Source organism: Erpetoichthys calabaricus, chromosome 1 (genome assembly GCF_900747795.2).
Source record: "Erpetoichthys calabaricus chromosome 1, fErpCal1.3, whole genome shotgun sequence".
NCBI lineage: Eukaryota > Metazoa > Chordata > Cladistia > Polypteriformes > Polypteridae > Erpetoichthys > Erpetoichthys calabaricus.
Genome location: NC_041394.2, coordinates 327697397 through 327714006, shown reverse-complemented (window position 1 = coordinate 327714006; position 16610 = coordinate 327697397).

Below are 16610 nucleotides of genomic sequence, written 5' to 3'. Positions count from 1 at the left end.
GCGTATTTTCCCGAACAACTCTAAATTAACTAAACACTTTTGGCAGGTGAAGCTGTCTACACTGTCGGCCGGAAAACCTGAACTGTACATGCTGCAGGACACACAACATATAAACGTGCCCTCAACGGGCAGAGAGCAGATAGAACTTACGTTTAGTAGTGATGTCATCTTCTCCGTTTTCTGTAGTATACTTAAGTGCTTTCTGCTTCAGAGACTGTCGGCTTCAAGTTTCTCACTGCCGGTTATTTAATAAAAATAATAATAATTCATTACATTTATATAGCGCTTTTCTCAGTATTCAAAGCGCTATCCACACAGGGAGGAACCGGGAAGCGAACCCACAATCTTCCACAGTCTCCTTACTGCAAAGCAGCAGCACTACCACTGCACCACCTGTGAGGACCTATTTCTTCTGGTCAGCTGCCGGCTTTACTTCCGATGAACTTGCTCGGGTGTTTGCGAAGGGTTACGTGCCTGTGGGAGATGCCGCTGTTCTGTGCTTCTGCTCGGTGCTTCCGCTCGCACCACCCGAGGAAAGTACAGAGATTTGGAAAATTAAGGACTGTTTTCTGGATGCATTGAAGATGAACATGTCTCTCTGGTGCTGCAGACCCCATGTCCGAAGTGATCCAAGATATAAAAATATAAGGCCAAAACGTGAAGGCACAAAAGCTACAGGAGGGTACCACCAAACTCACCACTGAAAGAGTAGGCAAGAAAGCCTTAGTAGAACCTTACAGACAAGTTTAATTTAGTGCTAGTAATTTTAAAAAGTGAGATAATTGAAAAGATATTTATTTTAAAATGGTCGTGGAATAAGAGCCCGTCCAATTTTCTGATAATTTTGAGCCTAAAATATACACAGTTATTGGCACCCTGATAACGATTAGTGAAATGGGTTGCACATAAAATCAAATTTTGGTGAATTACCTACATCTCCCACTTGAAAAAAATGAGAAAAATCTAACCTTTAATTGAATTAAATTCTGAAAATAAATAATCCCTCATCCAGAAATGATTATTTTTAACCAAACCATGATTATTGACCCACCGTGAAATTCTTACAAATTGTTACTGAAGCACTCTTCCACCTATTTCTTACTCTATTAAGATGATGAGAGTGTCTTAAAATGTATAGGAAGTAATCCATCATTTCCTGTTTCATTGGGGTATAAATATAAGGTGGCATGGAGGTCCAGTTCTCTTATTCATTCTTCAGCACGGCAACACACAATTCAATAGAGAGAAAAGTCGGCTGACCTTTATAGATCTGGGAGTGGCTGTAAAAATAACTGCTCACATGAAAAGGCCTGTTATCTACAGTAAGGCCAATAATTAGAAAGTTAAAAGCAACTAGAGCTGATACAATCGTGCCAGGAAAATGACCCCCACACACAGTGGGCAGGATGGCCAGAGAGGTACAAAAATCCCCAATGATCACTGTTGGAGAAATGCAGAGAAAAGTAACAAATTGTGCTCACCAAGTCTCCAAAACTACCAACAGATTATTTGGAAGGAATGCCAGAAAAAGGGCCTTTCCTGTTATTGAATCACAAATGTAAGAATAAGCAGCTTGTTAAATGCTACTGGAACTTTGATGGGTGTACCATGTTCTATAATCTGCTTGTCAGCAAACACTCCAAGTAGGTTTGGCATAAAAAAGAAGGATAGCTATACTGTAAAGAACCTGATCCCCACTGTCATCTATGGTGGGCATTTTGTGATGTTGTAGGGAAGGCCCTGTGAACCTTTTTAGGGTACACAGCAACATGGACTTCATGAAATACCAGGAGACTTTAAATTTAAACTTTGTTGCCTTTGCCAAGAAACGAAAAGCAGGTCGTCTTTGGATCTTACAGCAGGACAAGGGTCCAAAACCTATGACCAAAGCAACACAAAAATGGTGAAAGAAACCCAAAATCAAGCTTCTGTCATGACTGTCTCAGTCCCCAGACCTAAACCTAAACGTGTGGTGGTAGTCTGAAGAGAGGAGGGCACAAGAGGGGACTCTGTAAAGAGCACTGGGCTCTGATTCCTTGCCCTGTATTCTCCATATTTATAAGAAGATTCAGTGCATTAAATGTGGAGGTGCCAATAATCATTGCATGTGTGGTTTTCTTAAAAATAATTATAATTTTCGTGATGCGGAATTCTTTTTTTTTCTCAGAATATATTTAGTTCAATTAAAGGTCAGATTTCTCTCATTTTTTTTCAGTGTGAGATTAAAGTAATTCACCTAAAATTGATTATTTTTTTATTATCTTTACCATGGATGCAAATAATTTCATTTCTATCACAGAAATAAGCAGAGCTAGATATTGTTATTAAAACAGTCTGTGTGTTTTATGTTGAATTGTTTCTATTGATTGGACAGTAATAAGGGCATCAATTGCTTGGAATGACTGGGGAGATTTACAAATGTTAAAACATATTAATACAAATATTAAACTGAGGATAACTGGCAGTGTGCTTGGTGTGTGTTTGTGTGTATCCTGCGGTGGGTTGGCACCCTGCCTGGGATTGGTTCCTGCCTTGTGCCCTGTGTTGGCTGGGATTGGCTCCAGCAGACCCCCGTGACCCCGTGTTCGGATTCAGCGGGATGGAAAATGGATGGATTTTTTTTTTGTTGTTTTACACTGTGGTATAATTCTTACACATTTTTTAAAGTTGCCTTGTTCTATGAGGTTTTCTGTATATTTTATTTGTAATCAATTGTTAATAAATCCTTCTGTCGATCACTCATGTTTCTTTACTCTCTTTTCTGTTGTAGGTTAAATTCACTTTTTGTATGAATTTTGCTTTTTCCAAAAAGCTAAAAGTTGATAAATTGACCGTGACTTAGCTAGAACGTTAAAACAATCTGGACGAGAACTGGCCCAACAAAGCTCGCCAGTCCTAGCCACTTCATTTGTCTAAAATAACAGCAAGTCGAGTTTTGAAAGTCCCTAACTCACACTACTTGATAGTTTATTCCAAGAGTCTATCGTTCTTTGTGTAAAGACAAACTTCCTAATGTTTGTGTGAAATTTACCCTTAACAAGTTTCCAGCTGTGTCCCCATGTTCTTGATGAACTCATTTTAAAATAACAGAACACAGGGACACAGTTGGAAACTTGTTAAAAAGGGTAAATGGGAGCCAGGTTTGATAAGCATGGCTGAAGTTTTAAAGTAGTGAAAGAGAGAGATTTGGGAGCCACCAAGCTGGGCCCCATAGTAAGTCCAAGGTAAGCAGGACGATCAAACCAGTTAGAGAGAAACCCCACCCTCTGACCCATCACAGATATGAGGGGCCTGATCAGTAGACAGGCCTAAGGAACAGGGGTCTGACCCTCAATACTTGATTGGTTTTGGGGGACTGAATTTATTTAAATAATAGCAAATCCAGAGGAAAATGTCAAAGGGAGAGACCACCATGATGTTAATTAGTCTTTAGTGCTTCTTCTTCTTTTTGGTGATCAAATATGTATGGAATAAAATTCAACAAAGAAATAAGACATTTTCAAAATGTTTGTAGGATTAAATAAATGACAACACATAACCCCTGAGTGGTGCCCTCAGATCTTTAGCACTTGTAGTAACACAACAGTAATTTGAAATCGAAGATTAAATGGGAATCCTCTAGGCTGAGTTATTTGACTATTTTGACCAGCGGGGGGAAAAAAAAGAGGACTGACAATATGTTGACAAAGAGAATTCAGGAGACGGAGGAGGACAGATTGTGTCCATTTAATTAATTTTATAGTAAAACAGTTTTTAAAGGTTAGAATTATCCAGATGGGGCATTTCCAAGGATGAAAAAACTGATACTTTATGTTCAAGGTATGTACAGAAATAGGGGAGACTTGTGCTAGCAAGCGGTTCAAAGGGGAGACTGAGGAGTAGGACGTCCCTGTCTGGTGTCTTAAGTAGTCAGGAATGGCCAAGGCGTGACTGTGATCAATAGAATTATGGCTGCTGGGGTGAAGTTCATATGTTTTAATCATGTTGATGAAACTTTCACCAAAGCCCATTTAGTTCATAACCATCCATTCATGCAAGCTTTCTCCACATCGAGCGAGAGGAGAGAAGTAACAGCCTCACCTAGCGCTTGTACCAAATGATGGATGTTGCCTGCAGAGTAAAAGCAGTGAAAGGAGCCAGTCTGGTCTGGGTGAATTAATTGGTAAATGACTTGTTGGAACCTCTTAGTTAAAGGCTGCACTTTTTTGTGATCAGTTTCTTTATTAAATGGGTAAAACAACCAAATACAGATAAAGAGTGTACACAAAATATAAGTTATAATATGAAATAACCACCCACCTCAGTACCCACCCCAACCCATTTTGCCCTTCAAACTAATACATCTGTTGATTTAGCTAAAGAAGCCCACACTGGCAAGCGAGAAAGGCAGCCAAGCCAAATGGTCCCCAGAGTCCTTAAGGTGCTTTCCTGATCAGCAGTGTTGGCCACTCGAGATCCAGTTCTGCACAACTTCCACCCAGTGCTGCCACTTCCTAATGTTAACCTCTTGCTGTTGATGGATGACTCTTAATAGTGTTAAGACAAGATTTTGGAAAGCTAAGAACAATAGAGTTTATGAATTTCCAACAGGTTATTAAGGTGGATTTAGCAGCAACAGAGTCAAAGGAGAATTTGTGAATGTGCCGGATTGTCACAGGCTCAGAATTTTTCACTACATAGTCCCTCCACGGAGATCCTTTTGTAAATGATGCAAAAACTCCAATGTGGATGGAAACATGGTAGAGTGGATGTAGCCACATATACTGAGGTGTATCTCATTTGATTAGGGTTTGGGAGTCCACAAGATAAAAGCATTTGAGTTCATGAGAGAAACAGGGGGATAGCTGGAGAAATCCACTGGGTCCAAAGCTGGGCCATGGGGAAGCTGGATCCTATCCCAGCCAGCATTGGGCACAAGGCAGGACCAATCCTGGGCAGGGTACCAGCCCATCACAGGGTTAACACACACACACAGGCAATTTAACATTGACAGTCCATTTAACATGCATAATTCTTTGCATTTATATAGCGCTTTTCTCACTACTGAAAGCGCTCAGCAATTGCATGTTAAGGGCCTTGCTCAAGGGCCCAGCAGAGCAGTCCCTATTGGCATTTACAGGATTCGAACCGGCAACCTTCCGATTGCCAGTGCAGATCCCTAGCCTCAGAGCCATGTCTTTGGACTGTGGTAGGATCAACCTCCAAAGGTCATGAAAAAAGACAATTTCCCCTCAGGGATAAATAAAGTATTTGAAAAACAAAAAATCACCTGGTAGAAACTCATGCAGAAACGGAGAGAACATGCCAACATCATGATGGAAGCACCATGCAGGGACTTCAACTCCAGTGTCCTTGTTGCGAGGCTTCAGTACCACCACCACACCACCGTGTTACCCCTCTTTACTATGCTTGCTCTGAATTAAATGCTTGCTCCTGTAAAGGGCAGAATTTGTAATTCACTGAACCTGGGCACGTTATTATGCATCCAATTCTAAGTCCAATGCATTTTTAGCCTTTAGAATTAATGAGAAATAAGGTTGATCCATATCGACTAATAAAGAGAAGGCGGGTATCTTCAATAATCACTTACCTTTCGTTAATAATGGTTTTTAGAATTGTATTCGCACATTTTCACTGAAAACCCCAGCCCCTCCTTTGGTGATTTAAATTCTAAAGAAATGATCTTTTTCCATGTTAATTGGAGAGAATGTCACTACAATATCTTTTATTGAGCAGAAGGATTACCTTAATTTGATGGAAGATTATCATAATTCGCCTGTTCTTGATGGTTTGTTTCGTTGTGGAAACATCTCACGTCCGCTTATTTGCAGATGCCTAATTCAGATATCTCGTCATCTAAATAACATCCCTCAATAAGCTCATTTATGAACTCCAACTTTCTTAATCAGGTTAAGAATCAGCGAGTTTAGAAAATGGATGGATGTTAGTAATGAGCATGTTATAATCCAGGTATGCCACTTACGTATCGCATATGTGAATGCGGCTGTTGGTTATGTATTTATTTAAGCCACATTCAGGACTGTATAGTAAACAGAAGTTAAATTGCCAGCCCGTAGTCCGAGAACGATGCAGGTGTAACAGGAGACGACTTTTAGTTGTTCCTTTTTCATCAGCGAATCAGAATGCATCGCGGAGAAACGTCACTGAGAGAGAGATGCGGGCGGGGTCAAATAAACAAAAGTGAAAGATGCATGCGCAGTTGTGGTGCCGCGCGAGTCTGGACAGATATAAAGCTCTGCTGTTGCCGTGACGTGAAGTTGTTGTATTGATAGTCCATATATTAGTTTCGGTGTTTTGGGATCGTGTTGAATGTACAGCGATCCCTCGCTATATCGCGCTTCGCCTTTCACGGCTTCACTCCATCGCGGATTTTATATGTAAGCATATTTAAATATATATCGCGGATTTTTCGCTGCTTCGTGGGTTTCTGCGGACAATGGGTCTTTTAATTTCTGGTACATGCTTCCTCAGTTGGTTTGCCCAGTTGATTTCATACGAGGGATGCTATTGGCAGATGGCTGAGAAGCTACCCAACTTACTTTTCTCTTTCTCTTGTGCTGACTTTCTCTGATCCTGACGTAGGGGGATTGAGCAGGGGGGCTGTTTGCACACCTAGACGATACGGACGCTCGTCTAAAAATGCTGAAAGATTATCTTCACGTTGCTATCTTTTGTGCAGCTGCTTCCTGAAACGAAATGCTGCACAGTGCTTCGCATACTTAAAAGCTCGAAGGGCACGTATTGATTTTTGACTGAAAAACAAACTCTGTGTCTCTCTATCTCTCTCTCTCTGCTCCTGACGGAGGGGGTGTGAGCTGCCGCCTTCAACAGCTTTGTGCCGTGGTGCTTCTCATACTTAAAAGCCAAACAGCCCTATTGATTTGTTTGCTAGAGATTGTTTTCTCTATCTCTGTGACATTCTGTGCTCCTGACACGCACTCCTTTGAAGAGGAAGATATGTTTGCATTCTTTTAATTGTGAGACGGAACTGTCATCTCTCTCTTGTCATGGAGCACAGTTTAAACTTTTGAAAAAGAGACAAATGTTTGTTTGCAGTGTTTGAATAACGTTCCTGTCTCTCTACAACCTCCTGTGTTTCTGCGCAAATCTGTGACCCAAGCATGACAATATAAAAATAACCATATAAACATATGGTTTCTACTTCGCGGATTTTCTTATTTCGCGGGTGGCTCTGGAACGCAACTCCCGCGATGGAGGAGGGATTACTGTACAGCGACCTGCCGGATATACTGAGCCGCCTTGGAAGATGTGTTGGGACGTATGAGCGTAGCAGTCAAGAGCGCGGAGTTGGCTGTTGTCCTCTTCGTCTGGCAAGGGGAGAAATGAAAAGATGTGGACGTACCTGGGTAGCTGTTAAGCATTTGTTTGCAGAGCCAGGACTTCGTGATGTCAGTGAAGATTTAGGACGGAATACAAACACGCGGATATGGAGCAACCTCGAACTTTGAAATGCTATGTGGGCAGTTTGCAAAAAAAAAAAAAAAAAAAAAAAAAAACAACTGTCAGATCATATTGAAGCAACCTTAGGTATAAAGTTAATGCCATAAACAATGTGGTCACGTTTCACACAAAATCCGCGCACTGTTCTCGTCTTCTTTTTTTAGTGGCAGTTTTCGCACGTTGTGGTACATTGTTATCATTTTCTGTATTAGCGCGCACTGCTGTTCTTGCGGCCCGTTCTTTACAAGCAGCGGCGTGCAGGAGTGGGCGTGGCTCCGTGAGAGTCATGGTGTGCCCTGTCACTCAGAGCTCAGTTTTCAGCGCTCAAATCAACTAAAAAAAGCAATGTGCTGACGTTCAAACAATGCAGTCTTCTGGTTTGCTATTTTAATAAGGAAGCTGCAATAATTATAATGACAATAATAACAGGAGTTACTATTACCCAGTTTGGGATCGTTTGATTCTAGAGAAAAAGAAGAAGGAAAACATATTGTTCAGATAATATGGACTGCAAAGGATAAACATCCACTATGATATTTTCAGTTTGGTTCTTTTGATCTGGCATGATGTATGTACACTGGATGGTGGGTCAGTTGGAAAAAGAAAAACAACAATTTAAATTAAGTTTGGAATCTTAGGCAATAAAATATGAAGAGTTTCAGGGGTGGAATATTTTCTAAAGTACTGCATAGATTTAGTGCTCCTGAGTCCCTTTTTTTTAACAATGTGAGCTGGTCTGGGGTCTTGGTTACACAAACAAGATAACATCTAAAATGTCTGGTTTTTTTATATTAAATTTTTCTTAATTAAATATGCAGACTTATAATAGAGGGCGGCACGGTGGCGCAGTGGGTAGCGCTGCTGCCTCGCAGTTGGGAGACCTGGGGACCTGGGTTCGCTTCCCGGGTCCTCCCTGCGTGGAGTTTGCATGTTCTCCCCGTGTCTGCGTGGGTTTCCTCCAGGCGCTCCGGTTTCCTCCCACAGTCCAAAGACATGCTGGTTAGGTGGATTGGCGATTCTAAATTGGTCCTAGTGTGTGCTTGGTGTGTGGGTGTGTTTGTGTGTGTCCTGCGGTGGGTTGGCACCCTGCCCAGGATTGTTTCCTGCCTTGTGCCCTGTGTTGGCTGGGATTGGCTCCAGCAGACCCCCGTGACCCTGTGTTCGGATACAGCGGGTTGGAAAATGGATGGATGGATGGATGGACTTATAATAGAGTAAATTAAACATGACCATGAAAACGATAATACAAACATACATAGAAACAACCATCCCACCACCCCAGATAGCTGAAGTTCACTTACAAATAGTGAAATTAAATTGACTAAATACATTTTGTTGATCAATAAGACATACCAGTCCATCACAAGGTCCAAACATCCAAATGATATCCGTTATAATTTTGACCACTCTAGCATTATACTTTGCAATGGCAAACAGTCAGATTACCATTTTGTCAGATTTTGCATACGTACCGCAATTATTACACCCCCTTTAAAAACTTTGCGTAGCCCCCTGTTGCTCCAAGTTTTCTTCTTTAACTGCTTAATGAGGTTGGAGAATGCATGACAAGAGATCTGAGATCATTCAGCCAAGTGGAAGTTCTTAAGATCCTTCACATTCTGAGGCCCACTCCTTTTTAATCCATCCCTCAGGTTTAGATCAGGCGGCTGTGACGGCCATGGCATAACCTTGACTTTGTGGTCAAAACCATTTTTATGTTGATTTTGATGGTTGTCCTGCTGGAAGATCCAGATACAGTCCAATTTAAACTTCCTGACAGTGGATGCCAGGTTTAGATTTAATACCTGCTGCTACTTTATGCAGTCCATGATACTGTGTATCCTAACAACATCTCCTGGGCTTTTGGCAGAATCGCAGCTCCACAATATGAACGATCCGCCACCATACTTCATAGAGGGGATTAGGTACTTTTTTTTTTTTACATTCCCACTATGTTAAGCCCACCTCTGATGCTAAAAAGCCAATGTTTTGGCTCATCTGACCATTGAACTCAGTCCCATTGAAAGCTCCAGTATTGAGCTTGATGACAGCAGAAAGCTTTTCCTCGTGTCCCTCTCAAACAGCTTGAAGTTATGTAGGTGGCATCTGATGGTCATTTTGGATACTTTCTGACCCCAAGATCAACCTGAAATCTGTATCTGTGATCCCTTTGGCCATTCAAACTTACTCCGCATGAGTTGAATATAGACACACGTCCTCTTTCAAGCCAATCTTAACATATCTGGTTGCTTTATTAAATATCTAATGTATTTTTCTGTTAGTTGAAATTTTCATTTTCAGCTTTTTCTTATAGCCACTTCCTGATTTGTGCAGCTCATCAACCTTTTGTTTCACATCACTACTCTGTTCCTGGGTTATTTACTTTATAATAGAATCTGGCCCGTGTGTCACTTCCTATTTATACCCCAGTGAAACAGGAAGTCATGAATGACCACATAAGTGTTCCTACTCATTCAGATGTACTTGAAAGTGCAAAATATCAACATGAATAAATAAATAAATCCCTTGGTGAATGTTAGCAGGTTTCACTCCCACTGCCTAAAAAAAAAAAAGGTTTCACTATGGTGTGTTGTTGAGCAGTGGTGCAATCTTGCAGCGGAGCATCCGTGTTCATTTGGCATTGGCTTCAAATACACTAATGGCAGAATGCGGCGCTGTGCATATCCGAACTACTCAGAAGCCATCATGAATGTGTTCTGTTGTGTCAGCTTCTATCGATTGTAGTAACTGCATGCTTTTCAAGTTGCCTTTTTGAATTACCCTCGTATTTCACTTAGATTTAACTCATATGACTTTCTGGTGTGCCAGTAATTGTGGCATACCTATATTTGAGAACAATATTTAGTGCAAGATGACATTTTTTTTTCTCCTTTCAATTATAGGTTTAATGTTTGTTAAAATTTTGAAAAGGAGAAAAACAATAAGGACATTCATTTCATAACTGATCAAGGCTGCCAATGTTAGTAGTGATCACAGTATATAAAAAGAGCCTTTTATCAGGTACCTTTGAGTGAAGTGCAGACTGCCATATGAAAACCTGAAATTAAAACGAAATAACTAGATAAGTAGTAAACATTTATCAGCATAAATAATAATATGAATCTTCTTCTTCCTCTTTCGGCTGCTCCCGTTAAGGGTTGCCACAGCGGATCATCTTCTACCATATCGTCCTGTCTTCTGCATCTTACCCTGTCACACACATCACCTGCATGTCCTCTCTCACCACATCCATAAACCTCCTCTTAGGCCTTCCTCTTTTCCTCTTGCCTGGCATCTCTATCCTTAGCATCCTTCTCCCAATATACTCAGTATCTCTCCTCTGCACATGTTCAAACCAACACAATCTCACCTCTCTGACTTTGTCTCCCAACCGTCCAATATGAGCTGACCCTCTAATGTCCTCATTTCTAATCCTGTCCATCCTCGTCACACCCAATGCAAATCTTAGCATCATTAACTCTGCTACCTCCAGCTCGGTCTCCTGCTTTCTGGTCAGTGCCACCGTCTTCCAAAACCATATAACATAGCTGGTCTAACTGCTGTCCTATACAATACAATTTATTTTTGTTATCGCCCAAAATCACACAAGAAGTGCCGCAATGGGCTTTAACAGGCCCTGTCTCTTGACAGCCCCCCAGCCTTGACTCTCTAAGAAGACCTGGAAAACTCCCAAAAAACCCTTGAAAAGAAAACATAGAAGAAACCTTGGGAAAGGCAGCTCAAAAAGAGAACCCTATCCAGGTAGGTTGGGCGTACGGTGGGTGTCAAAAAGAAGGAGGTCAATACAATATAGACCTTCCCTTTCACTCTTGCTGATATCCATCTGTCACAAATCACTCCTGACACTCTTCTCCACCCATTCCACCCTGCCCGCACTCTCTTTTTCACATCTTCCACAATCCCATTACTCTGTACTATTGATCCCAAGAATTTAAACTCATCCACCTTCACCAACTCTGCTCCCTGCATCCTCACCATTCCACTGACCTCCCTCTCATTTACACACATGTATTCTGTCTTGTTCCTACTGACCTTCATTGCTCTCCTCTCTAGAGCATATCTTCACCTCTCCAGGGTCTCTTCAACCTGCTCCCTACTCTCGCTACAGATTACAATGTCATCAGCAAACATCATAGTCCATGGGCACTCCTGTCTAATCTCGTCTGTCAGCCTGTCCATCACCATTGCAAATAAGAAAGGGCTCAGAGCCGATCCCTGATGTAATCCCACCTCCAACTTGAATGCATCCGTCACTCCTACCGCAGACCTCACCACGGTCACACTTCCCTCATACATATCCTGTACAACTCTTACGTACTTCTCTGCCACTCCTGACTTCCTCATACAATACCACAACTCCTCTTGAGACACCCTGTCATACGCTTTCTCCAAGTCCACAAAGACGCAATGCAACTCCTTCTGGCCTTCTCTGTACTTCTCCGTCAACACCCTCAGCGCAAACATCGCATCTGTGGTGCTCTTTCTTGGCATGAAACCAAACTGCTGCTCACTAATCATCACCTCACTTCTTAACCTAGCATGAAGTTATGGGGAAAGAGTAGTGGAAGCTATGTCTCATCAATTTTATCCCCCTGTAGTTACTGCAGTCCTGCACATCCCCCTTATTCTTAAATATCGGCACCAGTACACTTCTTCTCCACTCTTCAGGCATCCTCTCACTTTCCAAGATTCCATTAAACAATCTGCTTAAAAACTCCACTGCCATAAATAATAATAATAATAATCAACATACAAAAAACACAGCAAAGGAAGGTGTTTAATGTATAAGAATTACACAGCATACAGAAAGGTGCAATCATAAGCCATGTAAACAAAACATGTAAATACAAAACAAGACTAAGCACTAACCTCACATGCTAAAGAGTTTATGAGGCAGCGGAGGAGAATCATGACAACCGTCCTTAGTCTTAAGTTAATGTGTCAGCGTGTAATTTGCATTACATTCACTAAATCATTCCATACAACTGGCGGTGGAATGACAGAGTTTGTCTAGTTCACTAAAACATTTGTATCTACAAAAAATACACAGTTAGCAAAAACATTATGACAATGTCTAGTTTGCTTTGCTCCCATGATAAGGATTGAAGAACTGCACAATAAGAAGCTCAAGTGTTATACCCAGTCAAGGACCATCTACATTAACTCTGTGTTATTCTAACATGGTTCTCTTTGGTCTTGATTTCATGTTGGATTCTGCCGTGTTATATTTTCGTCACTCTGTCTTGCATCTTTATTTAGTTTTGACATGAGATTTCCAGTGGTATGGTTTCTAGTGATCTTGTATAGTTCCTCCATTCTGTCCATGTGCCTGTCTTCAAGATGTCTGTCAGATTTTCCCAGATCTCTTTGCTTTCCATTGGTGGGGGTCTCCTCCCCTTTAGTTCAACTGTTTGGTTGAATTTGTTTCATCCTTGTAAAGATTGCTACTCCTCGTGCTTCTGCTTTCTCCTTCTTGTGCAAGAGGGTTGAATGATTGTTATTATTTTTGACTATGTTGTACAGTATTGTGGTTTCCTTTTTCTTTAATGGTAAGGTACCAAATACTTCAAAAACAGCTAACAAAATCTTGATGCCCTATAACCATTTCCGTATGCTTTTAAGATTCAAGCAAAACTGCAGTAAGCCACTTGCTTGGGGTCTACAATAAGCTTGAGGCAAGACCAAAGACCAAACAGCTATGCCACTGTCACTAGTGAGCCAAGTTGGGGGGTAATACAGCACAAAATAATCTGTTACTGTAATCTAATCACGTCTCATATAATGATTACACTCAATCCTGTCCATTAATGATTTATTTCTGAAACAAATTACTGTATTGAATTTTAAAAATGAGGCGGCACAGTGGCGCAGGGGGTAGTGCTGCTGCCTCGCAGTTGGGAGACCTGGGTTCGCTTCCTGGGTCCTCCTGGTGTGGATTTTGCATGTTCTCCCCGTGTCTGTGTGGGTTTCCTCCCACAGTCCAAAGACATGCAGGTTAGGTGGATTGGTGATTCTAAATTGGCCCTAGTGTGTGCCCTGCGGTGGGCTGGCGCCCTGCCCGGGATTGGTTCCTGCCTTGCGCCCTGTGTTGGCTGGGATTGGCTCCAGCAGACCCCCGTGACCCTCTAGTTAGGATTTAGCAGGTTGGATAATGGATGGATGGATGTATTATGTGAATACAAAGGATTAAATGTGTTTCTCCTTTTTTTAAATGAAAGGCGACCTTCTATTAACCATTCCTAATTCTCTTGCCCATATTAATGATTTGGTGCTGTAGGTGACTCGGCATTAAGTTGGGGGGAGGGAAGGGGGTACCTGTAAAGTCGTTAGTGCATATCGTTGAGAACTAAACAGCAGAGAGCATTATTTTTCAAAAATAACATGTGTAAATGTGTAAAATCACTACTGCAAGGTTGGAATGAATGTCTAGGGAAGGAGTTTCACACGCAGTGAGTTGTCATTTTCATCTCTCGTGTGTTCATACGCCGCACTCGTCAAGATGTTTTTATAGCCAATATGTACAAAAAACTCTGGCAAGGTGATGCTCTACGAGTTATGATAAAAAATATGGTGAACGTTTAAATAAAAAACAAACAAAAAAAATGACAGTAAGAGACCCATTGCCAATAATCCCCCTTGCTTCAAACACACTTATCCCATCGTTCTTGCCATGAAGCAGTTTTCGAAGTCCTCTTTCGCGAGTGTCTTTAGTTGCACTGTCGTGGTTGCCTCGGCGTCCTGTAAGTCAATTAAGATCCAACATCAAGGTGATGATGATTGTGTTTATTGATCCAGGGGGAATTGTGAGAGCTGAGTTTGTACCCACAAACACTACAACAATGCCTAAATATTATAAGGGCTTATTAGAGTGTTTAAGAAACGATGTGCTTAGAAAATGACATGAGAAACAGGCAAATGGCATCCAGCATGAAAACGCTCCGTGTCACACAGTGCTTCTGTCAAATAAAAATTGGGAGTGGTCTCGCCTTTCTCGTATACTTGGATATAGGGATGGATATTTGAAGAGTATGATTATATTTTTACATTTCTATAATATGTATATTAAAGAACCATAAACAACAAATCAAATTAATAATTTACTGAACAATTATTATAAAAGTAAAGTTGAATAAATTGGACTCTGCAGCTGCAAAAGTACCACTTCCGGTTAGCGGATATAGCTCAAAAGTTGATAGAAAATCCACGCATTGTACCCAATACTTGTATGCAAAATTTGGTTGACCTAAGTGAAAGCGTACTCAAGTTATCGTGTTTACACACACACACAATTTTGGACTCAGCCTAAACCGTCGAGATTCATCAAAATCTCGAAATGGAATTTTCCCTATATTTCGCATACGACAAATTAAAAACATTATGGTGTGTTGTCATCTACCTTATTCACCAGATCCCGCACCATACGACTTCTGACTCTTCCCCAAAATCAAAATGACCATGAAAGGTAAACGTTTCTAATCGAGTCTGGACATCGAGGCAGCCATGACTGCACAACTAAAGACACTCAAGAAAACAGACTTCCAGAACTGCTTCAGAAAGTCACAAGAACGATGGGATAAGTGTGCTCGAAGAGAGGGGGAGTATTTTGTGGGGGATTAATGGAAATGCGTTGTTTACTGTAATATATATTTGTATTATCACCGTATTTTTTGATCACACCTCGTATTTTAGCTTTGAATGTATAAATATTTAATTATTATGATATTTGATTAATTCGTTTTTATTTTTATGCCTACAACATCCTTGCAATATCTTTGGTGCTGTTCAAAACATTTAATGAATTTATTATATGTTGTATTTTTGTGCCTTTCTTTGGTTAACTCTTGTGTAGCTTCTGAGAAAAATATCAATTCCATTGCTGTTAATTCATCTGCTGGAGCATACAGGGGCAGTAGATCATAAGTTGTGTTGTTGGGGGGGCTTGGGAACCCAGACGCATGTGTTACCTACCAAACAGTCGGCTGGCGCACTAGCTTGGCCTAAGGCACAAAATAACCTCAGCATCAGCACTGGGAAAATAGGATTTCTGACAAATAGCGGCACTTATGTCTTGTTATGAGGCATCTCTTTAATGTAGTGCTTCATTTCATACATTGTAGCAGCCAGCGGTCAGAGGCACTTATCAGAATGGTCTGTAGGGTTACTGCAAGGGGACAGCACATATGAAACAATGTGGGGCCACCTGGTTGATAACAAATGTTCTAGAACAGGGGTGGGCAAAGTCATTCCTGGACGGCCGCGGGTTTTTGTTCCAACCCATTTGCTTAATTAGAAAACAATCCTTGTCAATAATTATATTTCATGGCTTGTTAGTGCTTTAACTCTGTTATGTCAAGTCATTCTCATATCCTAGATTTTTTTTTCCATTCTAAGGATATCATCCAAATACTTTGAAATGTAAAATGGATGGGTAATTCTCAGTCCTTCACTTTTTTTCTCTTCTCTTTCCTTCCAAGTATTTAATTAATCCAAATAGTGCACGATAAATACACACAGGTGTAAAGGGTAACAAGCAAAATGGATAACTGCTGGTTTCTTTTGTCATTTGCATCTTATTGCTAATAAGGAGACAATTAAAAACCGAGAACGCAGCTGTTTAAGACTTAAATAAGCAATAAGGGTTCAAAATCTTAATGAGGGAGATAACTAAAAAAGTGTTACTAGAGCAGTAAGAGCTTCGTATTAAGCAATTGGGTTGGAACAAAAACCTGCAGCCACTGCTGCCCTCCAGAAATGACTTTGCCCACCCCTGCTCTAGAAGCATCCAGCCTGTTCCACTGCTTTCTCAGGAATGCTGTCGAGGTGTTAGGCATACTGTGATGCGAGTCTCGTAGGACCAATGCAAAATTCAGGAGGTCTGGCAGCAAGAGGTGACAGCAAAGCACAGCCTGCATCTGGATGATAGGAGTGGGATGGAGTAGCTGATGGACTGCGTGAGGCGAAGCGGATGAGGAAGCAGGAGACGAGGGCCTTGACAAGTCACCTGCAGGAAAAGGAACCACAAAGAGAAAGCCACAAGCTGGAAGGTGCGAGACTGAAGAATGGAATTGTGATCATCTTGAACGTCCATGGATTGTTTAGTGGAATTT